The sequence below is a fragment of the Pezoporus occidentalis genome, unplaced genomic scaffold, assembly GCF_034315485.1.
Source record: "Pezoporus occidentalis ecotype Australia unplaced genomic scaffold, CSIRO_AGI_Poc_V1 ctg46, whole genome shotgun sequence".
Taxonomy (NCBI): Eukaryota; Metazoa; Chordata; class Aves; order Psittaciformes; family Psittacidae; genus Pezoporus; species Pezoporus occidentalis.
Window position 1 is genome coordinate 6,425,317 of NW_026915791.1, and position 13,559 is coordinate 6,438,875.

The 13,559-nt window shown below is 48.5% G+C and overlaps 1 long non-coding RNA gene across 1 annotated transcript; it reads left to right on the plus strand.

Annotated features, from left to right (window-relative positions):
• The first annotated feature begins 11,982 nt into the window (after positions 1-11,982).
• Positions 11,983-13,101, plus strand: LOC134172460 (uncharacterized). The gene is made up of 2 exons (XR_009967934.1): positions 11,983-12,421; positions 12,901-13,101. It is a non-coding gene; the product is annotated as an uncharacterized LOC134172460 (long non-coding RNA).
• The last annotated feature ends 458 nt before the right edge of the window (positions 13,102-13,559 follow it).

The following is a 13,559-nucleotide window of genomic DNA, read 5'->3' on the forward strand; positions in this document are numbered from 1 at the left end:
CTATTTCTGAAGAGCATAAAGTTTCCTTATGCAGCAAAAGTATGTTAGCTCCATCAGCACGACAGCACAGACTGAGGCTGTTGGCACCTCATATATCCCAACTCACTACCCAAACCAGCTCTTCAGAAGGAAATGCATTGCTCCCCATGTCTTTTAAATCCACCCCAAGTCTTGACCAACTCTTGTTGGCTGTTTCCAGCATGAACTAGTGAAGACCTTGCAGAGTCCTTAGTACTGGAAGGGATCACACCTTTTATAGCGCTGTATTCCACACGTGTAGCAGAGAACAGGAAAACAAGGTGCAAGAACAGCGATCTACGTTCAGCTCTTCTCCTTTTTAGTGGCTTGCTGGTGGTGCACTAGTCAAATCACTGGATTTCTCTGCCTCCTCTTCCTTATGCAAACAAGGGGAAGTGATACTTAGTCATTATTATAACATCTAGGGATGCAAATTACTGTGTCAATGATTACTGTTTGTTCTCAAAATACATTCCATTTCCCTTTATCCCATTTACAACACTGGATTAGTCACTTCCAATATCACAGAATCATAACCATTCATTCCTTCAGATGAAGTACTAGTTTCCCTAAAAAGAAAAGCATCTCAGAGAGGTGAGCCACTCTTTAACATGAGGATATGTGGGATTGAGTTGTTCGGATACGGAGGTGATGGAGGCTATTAAAGTACATAGATGACCAATAAACAGCACTAAAAAGTGCATCATATACTGAGGATATTGCAAACACTTGTCTAATGCAACATCTGATGGCTAATGAGAATTTGTAACTCATCTGTAAGAACAGCTTTGCTTTCTTGCAATGACACTGATTGCATCAGGGTTTCATAGTAGTACAGAACAGTGCATAAATTAAAATCATTAGATGGATGGCATACACAACTGTTATCACACTTCCATGTGCTTCCTTGAGTGTGGCTTTTACAAAGTAGGAAATAGCTTCAAGAACCTACCTACATCTCCGTGGCTTTGCAAAGGAGTTTTTCACTGCTCTGTGTGTGTTAGCGCCAACTTTTCCCTCGCTGAATTTGGAATGATAAAAAAAATCCCTGGTCCCTGACTATTGTTGTAGCGAGGGAGGAAAATGTTTTATTGAAGCTTGCCGGAATTCTGAATGAGCTTTAATCATTGAGATACTGGAGACAATTACTTGGGCTATGGCTACACAAAAGAATTGTAGCAATTGAACTGAAGATTGGAGAGTGATAAAGCAGTTCAAGCCTGTACAAAAATACCCTTCTCAGCTTAGGTGAGTGTGGGCTTTATATACCCTTCTTCATAGGCAAGGAGGAAGTAAGAGTTGTCATACATCTTGATTCTCACAAGGGTTTGACACCATTCCACATGACTTTCTCCTAAGCAAACAAGAAAAAACCCCAGCTCAGATGAAATCCTCATAAAGTAGGCACATGACTGGTTAAAAAATAGCTTTACAACCCCGTTCTCAATTTCTCACTGTCAGACTTGGAGGAATTTTCAAACAGGGTCCTTCCAACATCTGTGTGTGGAATCCATTTTATGCAGTATTTTCATTAACAACCTGTGATGAGGGAATAAAGAGTACTCATAAAATCTGCAGACATCATCGAGCTGGGAGAGGATGCAAACAGTTTGGCGGATGGACTGAGAATTCAGAATGATCCTGCTAAATTGGAGAAAATCAACAACTCGGTACAGAAAAGTGCAAAGTGCTACACTTAGAGGAGGAAATCAGAAGCACAAAGAGAAGATGGGGAATAAGTGGCCAGGCGGCATTACTGCAGACAGGCAGATTGGAGCGTGAGCCATGAACTGAACAGGAGGCAAGAGTATGATGCTGTTACATAAAAAGGGTAGAGCTAATGCAGAGTGCTGGGTGTACAATGCAAGTGACCAGTTTGGTTTTCCTGGCATGGGGAAGGCAGGATACCAACTGAAAGTTTCACAACTGAGCAGCAGATCTGAGAAGAGGCTTTGAAAACATGTCCTGCAAAGAACCATAGAATCATAGAATGGTTTGGGTTGGAAAGGACCTTAAGATCATCCAGTTCCAGTCCCCCTGCCATGGGCAGGGACGTCTGACGCTAAGATTGAGAAGGTTTGTTTAAGGACAAGCCTAGAGAATGAGGTGGTGACTGTTGGTTTGTAAAGATGAAATGTTCTCACTGCCTATGTAAACAGGACAAGAAGAGGTTTCTGCTGTCAAAACAGGAAGATATGAAAGCCCCTGGCATTTAAGTATAATTTAGTGACACGGTTTAGTGTGTGGTATCCGTGGCCATGGCAGAGGGTTGGAACTGGATGGTCTTAAGGTCCTTTCCAACCCTAACTATTCTATGATTCTATGATTCTATAAGGGAATGAAGTCGTGGAGCTAAAGAGGTGGCCGTGCATTGTGTCCTTTACCATGTCATGACCAACTTCATCCAGGGATGCTGCAGGTATGGCCAGGCTTCCCAATGGGCAGCAAATGTGGGATGCAGATGGAAACAAGCTCAAGGCATCTGCTCAGGGTGGCCATAGCTAAACTGTGCTACTCTAGAAATGAAGACAAAATCACTTATTTTACTGTAACCCCCTGAGATGCCAACATTTAATTTGATGGTGAAAGCAGAGCAACTTCCTCCTACCTACCAAGTTACAGAGAAACCCTGTGGCAGCTGGTGGGAAAAGGCCATGAATTATGTCCCCTGCCCCTCCTGTTGAGCTGTTCCTGAGCATCTTGGTGAGGAGATCCTGGAGGCTTCCAGAAGGCAATATAAAGTGCCTAAGCCCTTGTCAGTACAGCAGTCTCTGCCTGTCTACTTGCATCTATGTGGACACTCTGTGTTTCAGTAGCTGTTAGTCTCTGTTGTGATTTAACTGGGGACAAACACTGACAATATTTTCCTCTGTGTTTTCAATTCTCCCTAGAGTTGGCTGCATTGAGTAGCAGAGCTTTGAATTTTATTGAGGAAACAAGACACCCAAAAACTCAGAACCATTCTGGAACCCACAGGTTTTCACCCTGTTTCTCAACCACGAGAAGGAAAGCATAGCCAATGGTGAGTGGCAAAGATGGGTTTGTTAACCTCCACCAGCCAAACCTATTAATGTCTTCTTTGCTTTGCATGAAATGGGATTAGCAGGTGTACACTGGTCTTGAAAATCAATCAAGAAACACGGGGTTCTCGTAAAAGTTGGGAATCTCTATGGAGATCCGTCATTACTTAGGAAGTTGTATCCTCTGCAGTAAATTGTAGCTGGAAGGATGCAAGAAAACTGAACTATCCTGTTTGTTGTGGAGTTGTGGGAGGAAGAAGAATAAATAGGAGGAGCATGTGGCTTAGTGGAGAGAGGGCTGGATGTGCTGGGACAAATTGGACTTGCTGCAGGACACTGGGAAAGCTGTTTCACTTGTCCCTGTGCTATAAAATCTCCAACTATAAAATGAGATAATGAGCTTGGCTTTTCCTTATAAATAACACAGACTGACTTTCCTTATGAATGATTCTCCTTATAAATAACTTGTCTTATAAATAGCCTCCATGGCAAATACTACATAGGACATACCAGGCTCTGTGGCATTTTTTGTAATAAACACATTTCCGAACCCAAATAGCTCAGTAAAACAGTTACAGATGCTATGCTTCTTAAGGGAAACACGTGCTTTCAGAATGTGTTGTTAGTATAAAAAACCAATTCATTGGGCTGATTTAAATGTATTAGCAAGCACCAAACCTGCAGTAATTTAATTGCAAAAATTTAATTGCAGAATTAAAACAATTAGCAAGGCTGCCCTCAATGCTCATGATATTACATCTATTTTATACAGAAATGGATAATATCTATAGCACCCAATAAAATGAACATAATAATCATCAGCTAAAGATGGGGGGGGGGGGGGGAAACCCCTTGGATTAGTTAAGTAACTTTACCATCAGTCACAGAGCAGCAGCTTACTCGGGCTGGAAGCCAGTCCATGCCAGCACTCACTGGATTCCATCTGCTTGCCACAGCCCATCAGAGATCCCCCAAGTGACAGCGACAAAGAGGTGTCTTGTGATCCCAATTCATGTGCACGCAGGGCAAGATCCACACCTTCCAATAGGCAAGCAGATAAACAAGCTGCAACCACAGACTGAGCTGGTTCACCCAGGAGATTGCCTCGCTTAGAAGGCCACGTCCACTCTCCTTTCTTGAAATGGTCCTGCAGGTAAGCGACTTCTGGTATGGTAAAGCTTCTCCACTTGCACGTTGAAGCTTATACCCTGGTCAGTGCTTGTTGGTGGATCCAATATGCTGCCACTTTGTTGGAGAAAACAAAGAATATTCATCCATTATCTGCCCATGCCTGGACAATGGTGACTGGCTGGGGAACGTCCGAATTGGTGACTGCGTGCCTCTTTGCAGGGTGGGTGCTTTGGGTTTCTTCCTGACTTTTGGTGGGCCTGGGGCTTTGCTCCTATCATCTTCCAGGAACCACTCTTCACTGCTGAGATTTATCAAGTGCTGGGACTGGGGTGGTTTCTGGTGGGCAGACAGAGCGGATGAACTTGACCTGTTTAGCAGGAACACACTGATCTTGTCAGGTATTTCTGACCAAGCATCCAATGGTTCCGTTTCAGTTGGGGTCAATAAAACTTCACTTCCACACTGCGAAAATGTCTCATTTACATTATATTAAAGAAGACAAACGTGAAGTTCAATTCTCCAGCCCTTTCACAACACCCCCTTAGCACTTTCCAAGAGCCATTTAGCACTTATCACAACAAGCAATATGTGGCCAAAGAGATGGGAAAAGAAGAGGAATCTATTAAGGCAGACTGCTGTATGAGGGAATTTGCCTGTTAAAGGAGGTGATAATATCAGAAACAGTAATCAGGTACTGTGGTACATGGGAAGAAAACCACTTCCAGGGCTAAATGTCTTCAGACTTTGGTTCTGACTAGTTTTTAACCAAATCAAAAGCCACAGTCATAGAAGTTCAGTGGAATCTATGTCTTTATTCAGTATGTAATTTGTTTGAACTTAGCTGCCATCTCTCAGTTGCCACCTGACTCATCATCCAGATACTTCCCCCTTTAAATAAGGATGTGCTACGTATAAGAAAGAAAGTGCCCATGGAAAATGTGTTAAAAGGGATAGGATGTTTGGTGAACTGTTCCTGGACAACCTGCTCCTGAGCAGCTTCCTGGTTCTTTCTTTCAGCTCACGTGTCCATGATAGACTGAACTCTTCTGTGTCTGATACTCCACTTGCTGCAGTCTCTGCAGTGCCTTTGTGGCTGGGAAAGCTGTGCCCATGCATTCCATGGAGCAGACAGCTCAGCCCTGACGTGCCTTTTATAATCCTTTATATCTCTGAGCTTTCAGTCCACAGACAATTTTCTGTATAGCTCCCTACCAAATACACAAACTTAGCATGCTCAGCTTCACTGGCACATCTTGAACCCCCTTTTCTAGCAGCTCTTTTGTAAGTTAGCATTAGATTTTCTGCTGATTTCCACTCCTGCTTCTGTGGATGTTCCTTCCTCTGCATGACTTGGAGACAGCTTGGCAGCCCAAGGCAGCCTAAGGAGCTGCTACTATGCAGAAACCACAGGTCCTAGATTATGCTGAGCCAACATCAAAGATAAAGCATTAAAGATACTGACACAGCAATGGCATTGGCGATCAGCTCTCGCACGTGTGAGGAATCTGGAAGGATGTCTTTATGCACCTCCTTCTTCTATCCATCTCATTAAGGTGATCTGCTACCATTTACATCACCTTGCCAAATGTATATATGTATTTGCCAGTTCAGTCTGCTGACAGGAAGAACATTAACATCTATGAAAGTTTCCATGTTCTTATGATTATCCATTACCTATTAGAAGTTTGATCACTTCTTGAATAAAGTTTTCCCTTTAGCCAAGCACTATAAAGCCCTCATCAGTCCTAGTTTTCACAAGGGCAGGGAGCTAACCTGGGTTCACTCTGCCCTCGCCTTTTGTTTCCTAGCTCTGTTTGGATTCTGGTTTAAACAGACTAGGTGGTTTTGCGAAAGGTGGGTGTTTGATGCAAATTAGAACATGAGTCAAAAGGCTGCGAAAGGGGAAAGCGTGAATTCCTCACTTATCCCATCCTTCTGCACTGCAGCCCCGGGCTCCTGCAGGGAACAGATGACACGACATCATCAACACACTGGCACACAGGGAGCAGGAGCACTTCTCACTGCACGGCCACCCTGCTGCCAGGGCAGTGGAGATGGACCTGAGCCAGCTGCCAGTGAGCAGCCCCTACCAGTATAGCCACAGGTACTGGGGTTCAGTGCCCAGGTCTTTGCCCAGCCTCTCAGTGAGTTTGTGGTTGGCATGAAGCATCACACTGCTCACAACAGACTGGTTAGGAGCCAAGCTGTCAGTGAAAACCAGCTCTACCATATGAAGTGCTGCTACATCCGAGTTGTAGAGTGAGTTTATTCAGTAGGAAACAGCCAGATTGGACAGCTAATCTACATCCTTAGTTATTGCTTCCATCAACATCTTCCTCCATGTTTACATCTTGGACCCATCTGGGCATCAGGATGAGGCTGGTGCTCTGTGTCAATGCGGTGATACAAAGATACATTGGATCCCCGATGCGAAGACCTCTTGCTATGAGAGGCAGATTTAGTATCACCTCTATCATAGAATCATAGAATAGTTTGGGTTGGAAGAGACCTTACAAAGCTCATCCAGTCCAACCCCCCTGCAACAAGCAGGGACATCTTCAACCGGATCAGGTGGCCCAAAACCACATCCAGCCTTGCCCTGAATGTCTCCAGGGATGGTGAATCCACCACCTCCCTGGGCACCCTGTGCCAGTGTTTTACCACCCTCATTGTAAAGAACTTTATCTCACATCCAGCCTGGATCTCCCCTCTTGCAGTTTAAAACCATCACGCGTTGTCTTACCACAACCAGCCCTGCTAAAACGTCTCTCCCCATCTTTCATACATGCCTCTTTAGGCATGGGAAGGCTCTAAGGTCTCCCTGGAGCCTTTTCTTCTCCAGGCTGAACAGACCCAACTCTCTCAGCCATTCCTCACAGCAGAGGTGCTCCAGTCTCTCGCTATATTTGTGGCCCTTCTCTGGACTCTTTTCAACAGATCTGTACCTTTCCTGTAGTGAGGACTCTCGAGCTGTCCTGCAGGCCTCTGTTTCCTTTCCTCCAAGGGAAATTTTCCCCTTGATGGCTTGGTAAAACCAGCACATTTTGAGCTGGAGGTGAGGAGCTGGTCTCTAAGCCCGAGCAAGCAGGTGAGGACTCAACAGGCTGAGAAAGTTCAGCCTGGAGAAGAGGAGGCTGCGTGGAGACCTCAGAGCAGCTTCCTGTGTCTGAAGGGGGCTACAAGGCCGCTGGGGAGGGACTCATCATTAGGGACTGTAGTGATAGGACAAGGGGTAATGGGTTCAAACTTAAACAGGGGAAGTTTAGATTGGATATAAGGAGGAAGTTCTTCACTGTGAGGGTGCTGAGGCGCTGGCACAGGATGCCCAGAGAAGCTGTGGCTGCCCCATCCCTGCCAGTGCTCAAGGCCGGGTTGGATGGGGCTTGGAGCGACCTGCTCTAGTGGAAGGTGTCCCTGCCCGGGGCAGGGGTTGGAACTGGATGAGCTTTACGGTCCCTTCCAACCCAAACCAGTCTGGGATTCTATTGCTCTCCTACACCGCTTTGAGCGTCAGGGCAAGAGCTCCGGGGCGGCCCCTCCCTGTGGCAGGTTTCGGCTCCCCAAGCGGAGGTGCTGAGCCGCGTCCCTGCGGGCACTCAGAGGACACCGCTGTTCCCAGTGGGTTTCGGGGCGCTCCGGGACGCGCCCGCCCCGCTCGGTAACCGGAGCCTCCCCCGCTCCGCGCAGGGCTCATGGCGGCGGCCGCAGCTCCGCCCTCCTCCGCCATGGCCGCGGCGGCGGCGCCCCCTGGCGGCCGTGCGGGGTGCTGCCGCCGGCAGGTTGTCATCACCCCGCGGCTACCGCGGGGACACGCGTGTGTGTGTGAATGGGGTGACGGTAAACGGCAGCGGGGCATTGGGAATGGAGCCAACTGCCCCACAAAATCACCGACATCGCCCGGGGACGGGAGGTGATGCGGAGAGGTTACCGATCCCCGTGACCCGGGAAACGGGCCCTTCCACCGACACCAGGAGCCGAAAGGCTGCAGAAGTGGAAAGCATGGATTGGTCGTTTATTCCATCCTTCTGCATTGCACGGGCACGGACCCCGACGGTGAAAGACACGGGCACACACGGACGTGGACACGGACACACACACGGACAAGGCACGGACAAGGACGGGCACAGACACGGACACAGACACACACGGACATGGATATGGACACGGACGGGCACGGACATGGACACGGATTGGCACGGATATGGATACGGACACGGACACAGACACACACGGACATGGATATGGATGGGCACGGATACGGACACGGACACAGACACACACGGACATGGACATGGACACGGACACGGACACGGACACACACGGACATGGACACGGACACGGACACGGACACAGACACACACGGACATGGACATGGACACGGACACGGACACGGACACAGACACACACGGACATGGACATGGACACGGACACGGATACGGACACACACCGACAAGGCACGGACACGGACGGGCACAGACCGGCAGAGACACGGACATTGCAGTGCTGCCCGCCCGCAGCCAGGGGGCAGCAGCGCCGCGGCTTGGGCCAGCGTTGCACGCTCTGCGCCTCGCTATCGTCAGCGCGGGGGGGGGCTAGGGGAGGGGCTTCTCCTCATGGCGGCCCGGGGCAGGGGCAGCCGGCGGAGGGAAGGGGGAAACGGGGCCGGGGCAGCCGGCGGGGGAAGTGGCCTCCTGCACTCGCAGCCTGCGCTGTCCTCGCTCACCTTCTGTCGTTCCGCAGCCCGCCGCAGTGTAAATATTTGGGTGGTGCGGCGGGAGCGGCCGCGGCTCGCCCGTTCCCCGGCTGGCACCGTGGCGGGAGCAGGGACAGGGGCAGGGGGATCCGTGAGAGCCGAGCTCCGGCCTGCAGCCTGTACAGGGATTGCCTCTGCCGGCGTGAGGAGAGCAGCACCATCTGCCCCCCGTCTTCCCTTTACCTTCATGCCTAACGGGTTGGCACCATTGGCCCGTGTGAGGTGCATGAGCAGCGCTCCATACAGTGTCTTCTCCGTTGCGGTTTCCTCCACTCTGAAGAGCAGCGAAGAACGAGTGGAGTTGGGATCCAAAAAAGAAGATCAGATCCCATCAGAAAGGAGGAGGGAGAGAACAAACAGACAACTTCAGCTCTCATCATCCTGATTTCTTACTTCAGTAGCTGTGGGATATGCAAGGCTCTGGCCTACAGGCTCCACCAGCAGGGGAGGTGGCAGGCTTCAGCACTACAGCAGCCATCAGTAAGTTCCATCCCAGCGAGTTCAGTGTGCTCTGAGGAAGAGATCAGTTTGCAAAGGCCAATCAGCCAGTCAGTTTTGGGGGGAAGAAGATCCAGAAAGCAATCCATTCATCTTAATGATAAAAGGTGATAATAAAGTCACTCAGATCCCGAGCATCTCTGTATTGCTTGTGCTACGTTCACAGGTCAAATGCAGTGTGAAGGCAATGTGAATGTCTAACTGCCAAGGCATCTGGGCTGTGTTGGAAAGGCTCGCTGCACTCTGCTTTCTTGGAGCTAAGGAGAATTCAGTAAGTTGTTGAGTTGAATGCTCCATCCTCCTCCCTCTCAAGCTTCTGGAAGTGACAGATGTTTCCTCAGGGCCTGTTATTTTTGACTCCTCATGATTTATATATCTGTGCAAGCCTGGTGGGTGGAACTGTGTGTCACAGACAAGCTGAAAATAACTTGTATACTGAGGCTCTGATATCTACTGGCCCATGTAGAGTAGAAAAGCACCCAGATCAAATTGAATCACATTATATGTGCCTGGCAGCTGCATTGAGAGGTACAGGTGGAGCAGTGGTGGGTTAAAGTGAAACTGAAATGTTCTGTGGAGAGCACTGGCAAGGGCTGTGCATTAACCCTGTGCACAGCAGAACAACCATGGCTTAGCCCTCATAGTTGTCTTGCTGAGATACACAGTACCATACCAAGGAAAAAATCATGTTTAGAATTATATGTAATTAATTCCCTCTGTCATCATAGGATCACAGAATGATTTGGGTTGGAAAGGACCTTCAGATCGTGTAATTCCAACGCCCTGCCACAGGCAGGGACACCTTCCAATAGAGCAGGTTGCTCCAAGCCCCATCCAGCCTGGCCTACACTGCCAGGGATGGGGCAGCCACAGCTTCTCTGGGCACTCTGTGCCAGCGCCTCAGCACCATCACAGGGAAGAACTTCTTCCTTATATCCAGCCTTAATCTCCTGTTTAAGATGGAACCCATCACCCCTTGTCCTGTGACTGCAGTCCCTGATGAAGAGTCCCTTTCTGGCATCCTTGAAGGCACCTTCAGCTACTGGAAGGCTGCTCTGAGGTCTCCCCTGGTCCTTCTCCAGGCTGAACAGCCCCAACTTTCTCAGCCTATCTTCATACAGGAGGTGCTCCAGCCCCCTGATCAGCCTTGTGGCCTCCTCTGGACTTGTTCCAACAGTTCCATGTCCTTTTTATGCTGAGGACACCAGAACTGCACACAATGCTCCAGGTGAGGTCCCACGAGAGCAGAGTAGAGGGGCAGGATCACCTCCTTCGACCTGCTGGTCACGCTCCTTTTGATACAGCCCAGAATATGGTTAGTTTTATGGGCTGCAAGCACACACTGAAGCAGCTCATGTTCAGTTTTTCATTGACCAACACCCCCAAGTCCTCTACAGAGCTGCTCTAAGTCAATTCTCCACCCAACCTGTAGACGTCAGACATGACGCAGAACTGGACAGAAAGCCCTTGGCCTCTGTGTGGGAGGTTCAGGAAGATACCTGGACAGATGGCATTGCAGAGCTGTGCTTGGGTGTGCCTCAAGTGAGGCCAAGGGGCTTCAAACCTGCTTCAGGATCCTTCTCACTAGAGTAAATACTCTGTGGGGAAATACTCCTGTGGGACCTTGGGAGTCGCCAGCCATAAATGCCTCATCAGCTATTTTGGGATAGTCTGGAGCAAAAGGTAGGCAAGTAAATATGCTACATCCACACGTGCCCAGCGCTCAAAAAATATGAGGGAACACTCTGTGGCACACAGGCAGGTACCAGGCTGAAAGCACAGTGTCAGGGCTAAGATGTAAGGGCATATTCGTAGATGAGCTTCTCAAAAGCTGATGTCTCTGCTCCTCTCCATGTACATGTAGTGAGCAGGGTGTTTCACGCAGCCTCTCACCAAGTTTTCCCCAAGTGCAGCCTGGCTTCCTTTGGGTACAGCTCAGAACCAGCATTCTCTGGGAGGTGATAATATTTTCCAAGGCTGGGCCATTCATCCGTGCCAGCCTCTTGGGAATAGGGAGAAGCTTTGCAGAAAGGGCCTGGCCACACCCTGGAGCCAGCAGTAGGATGTTTACAGCCTGCCAAGGTAAACTGTGTGAGTGGTACACCTCCATTTACAGCCAGATCTCCAGAGCAGAAGCAGGGAGTGAGGAGTGCCACAACTTTCACTGCTCGTGAGGAGCTGAAGATGAAACTCAGAGCGGAGTACCCAAACTCCTGGAGGATATCCACACCTCCAGAGAGCATGTCTCGTGCAGGGTTTCCTGGCAAGGTTTCTGCCATAGCACAGCTTTGGCACATGTCATCTCTGCATTTAAAACCTTCTCTGGTTGTTTTTGTTTGTGGTTTTATTTGGGGTTTCAGGTACTGGTTTCCACTTCCCTGAGTGCTTCCCCAACACTGGGCTTAACCTTACTTCTGTCTCTGGTCCCCTTTGAGCACCAGCCTGTGATGACTCGGATCTCCTGAGGCCTCTCCAGTGCTTTCATCCTGGAATCATCATTCAGCCTACCTCTTAAATTCATCAGAGATTATTAGGATTCTCTGTGTGCTCCTTTCTCTTCAAGGCCACATGACTTCCACTCTTTCCTTGCATCTTCCAACTTCCCTGTTCCCATGCTTGTTTCCTGTTCCTTTTTCTTTTGAGTTTCTCTGCCAGGAAGTGTTGCACAAAGTGATACTTTGGGATGTGCAGTAGAGGGGCCACGGGACATTAATCCTGCTCTCAGAGGTCCCTTTAGAAAAAACATCCTTTAAATGCCAACAAAGATTTAAGCCAAAAGGTTTTAATTTTTAAACTGATGAACAATTTGTCCAGAGTCAAAACATTTGTGCTGATAATGGTGCTGTGCCCTGAGGGAGCTAATTTGCCTATCTTACATTGCTTGACTTTCCTGCTCACAGATAACTCAGCCCAGTGATATCCCATGTTGTAACCCAGTTCAAGACTCAGACCCACTCTTGCAAGAAGGACGTGCTGCATCTTTGGAAAACCTGAGTGAAATGTTGTGTCGCAACAGGAATAGAACCCAGTACCTTGTTAGTCAGCACATTTTGGACTTGTCTGTCTAAAACATTGGGTGACATCAGTGGGATATCTTGTATAAAATTGCCATTCTATCTGGGAGGATGTTAGATCCGTTTGCTCTCATGTTGTCCTTACGTGTGTGGCCATACAGGAGTACATCAGCAGCTCCTCTAATCTTCAGCCTATTACTGTACTGGAAAACATAGCATAGAAATACCATGTAAATGTGAGCTGGGTGTTTTAAATGTTGAGGGTTGGTTTTTTTTAGAGGCCTCCCAGTTCTCCTATCACTAGTTGCAGTCCAGGAAACTTTGTGTTTATTAAGCTCTGTGTAAATTTTCAGCTCTCTATAAATGTAAAATCAATAGCAGTGATAACGGCAGCAAAGTGCTTAGTCCAGCTCTGGTAATAACCCAAGACTGCTGACTTCTAGATAAGATTGCTTGCTTTACACAGGCACCTCCTCTCCATGTGAAAGCAGAGGGTGCAGAACAGAAGATACTTGTGCACCCTGACAAGAACAGAAACACTGAAAACATGATGCCAATGGCAGGCAACAACCTGAAGGACTCTTAAAATGTATTGTGGGCCCTTTTCCCCTCCACCGAGCACTGCAAACACACTTCCTCTTCTAGGAAATTAAACTCTTAACAGACATCTCCTTGCTGATGATACTGTCTTTTATCTCCTCACAAGCACACGAGAAAGGGAAATCTCCAGTAACCTGACAGAGTGAGCAACGCTGCATTGCTGGGGGATGAGCAGAGTGATGAGATGACAGTGTGGCTGATCCAGAGCTGTGGCCTCCAGTGGTGATGCCACCACCCGGCTGGTTCTAGTAGGGGTCAACCTGGCCAGTTTTTGAGGTTCACAGCAGGGGTCATGGGGTGTGTGTAGGGACCATGCTTCCACCCCTCCCCAGGCATCCTGCAGCTCTAAAGGCAGCTCTGCCTGCTCAGCCTCCCCCACTCTTGCCCAAACAGACAGGTAGAAGGGCTCTTGTGCTTTTATAGCTGGAGTTTTATCACCACTGGCTAAGTGGTGATAAACTTAGTCTCTACCATTTATAAATACTTGTGTAGAGCTAATGGCTGATAGCTAATGGCTGGTAGCCT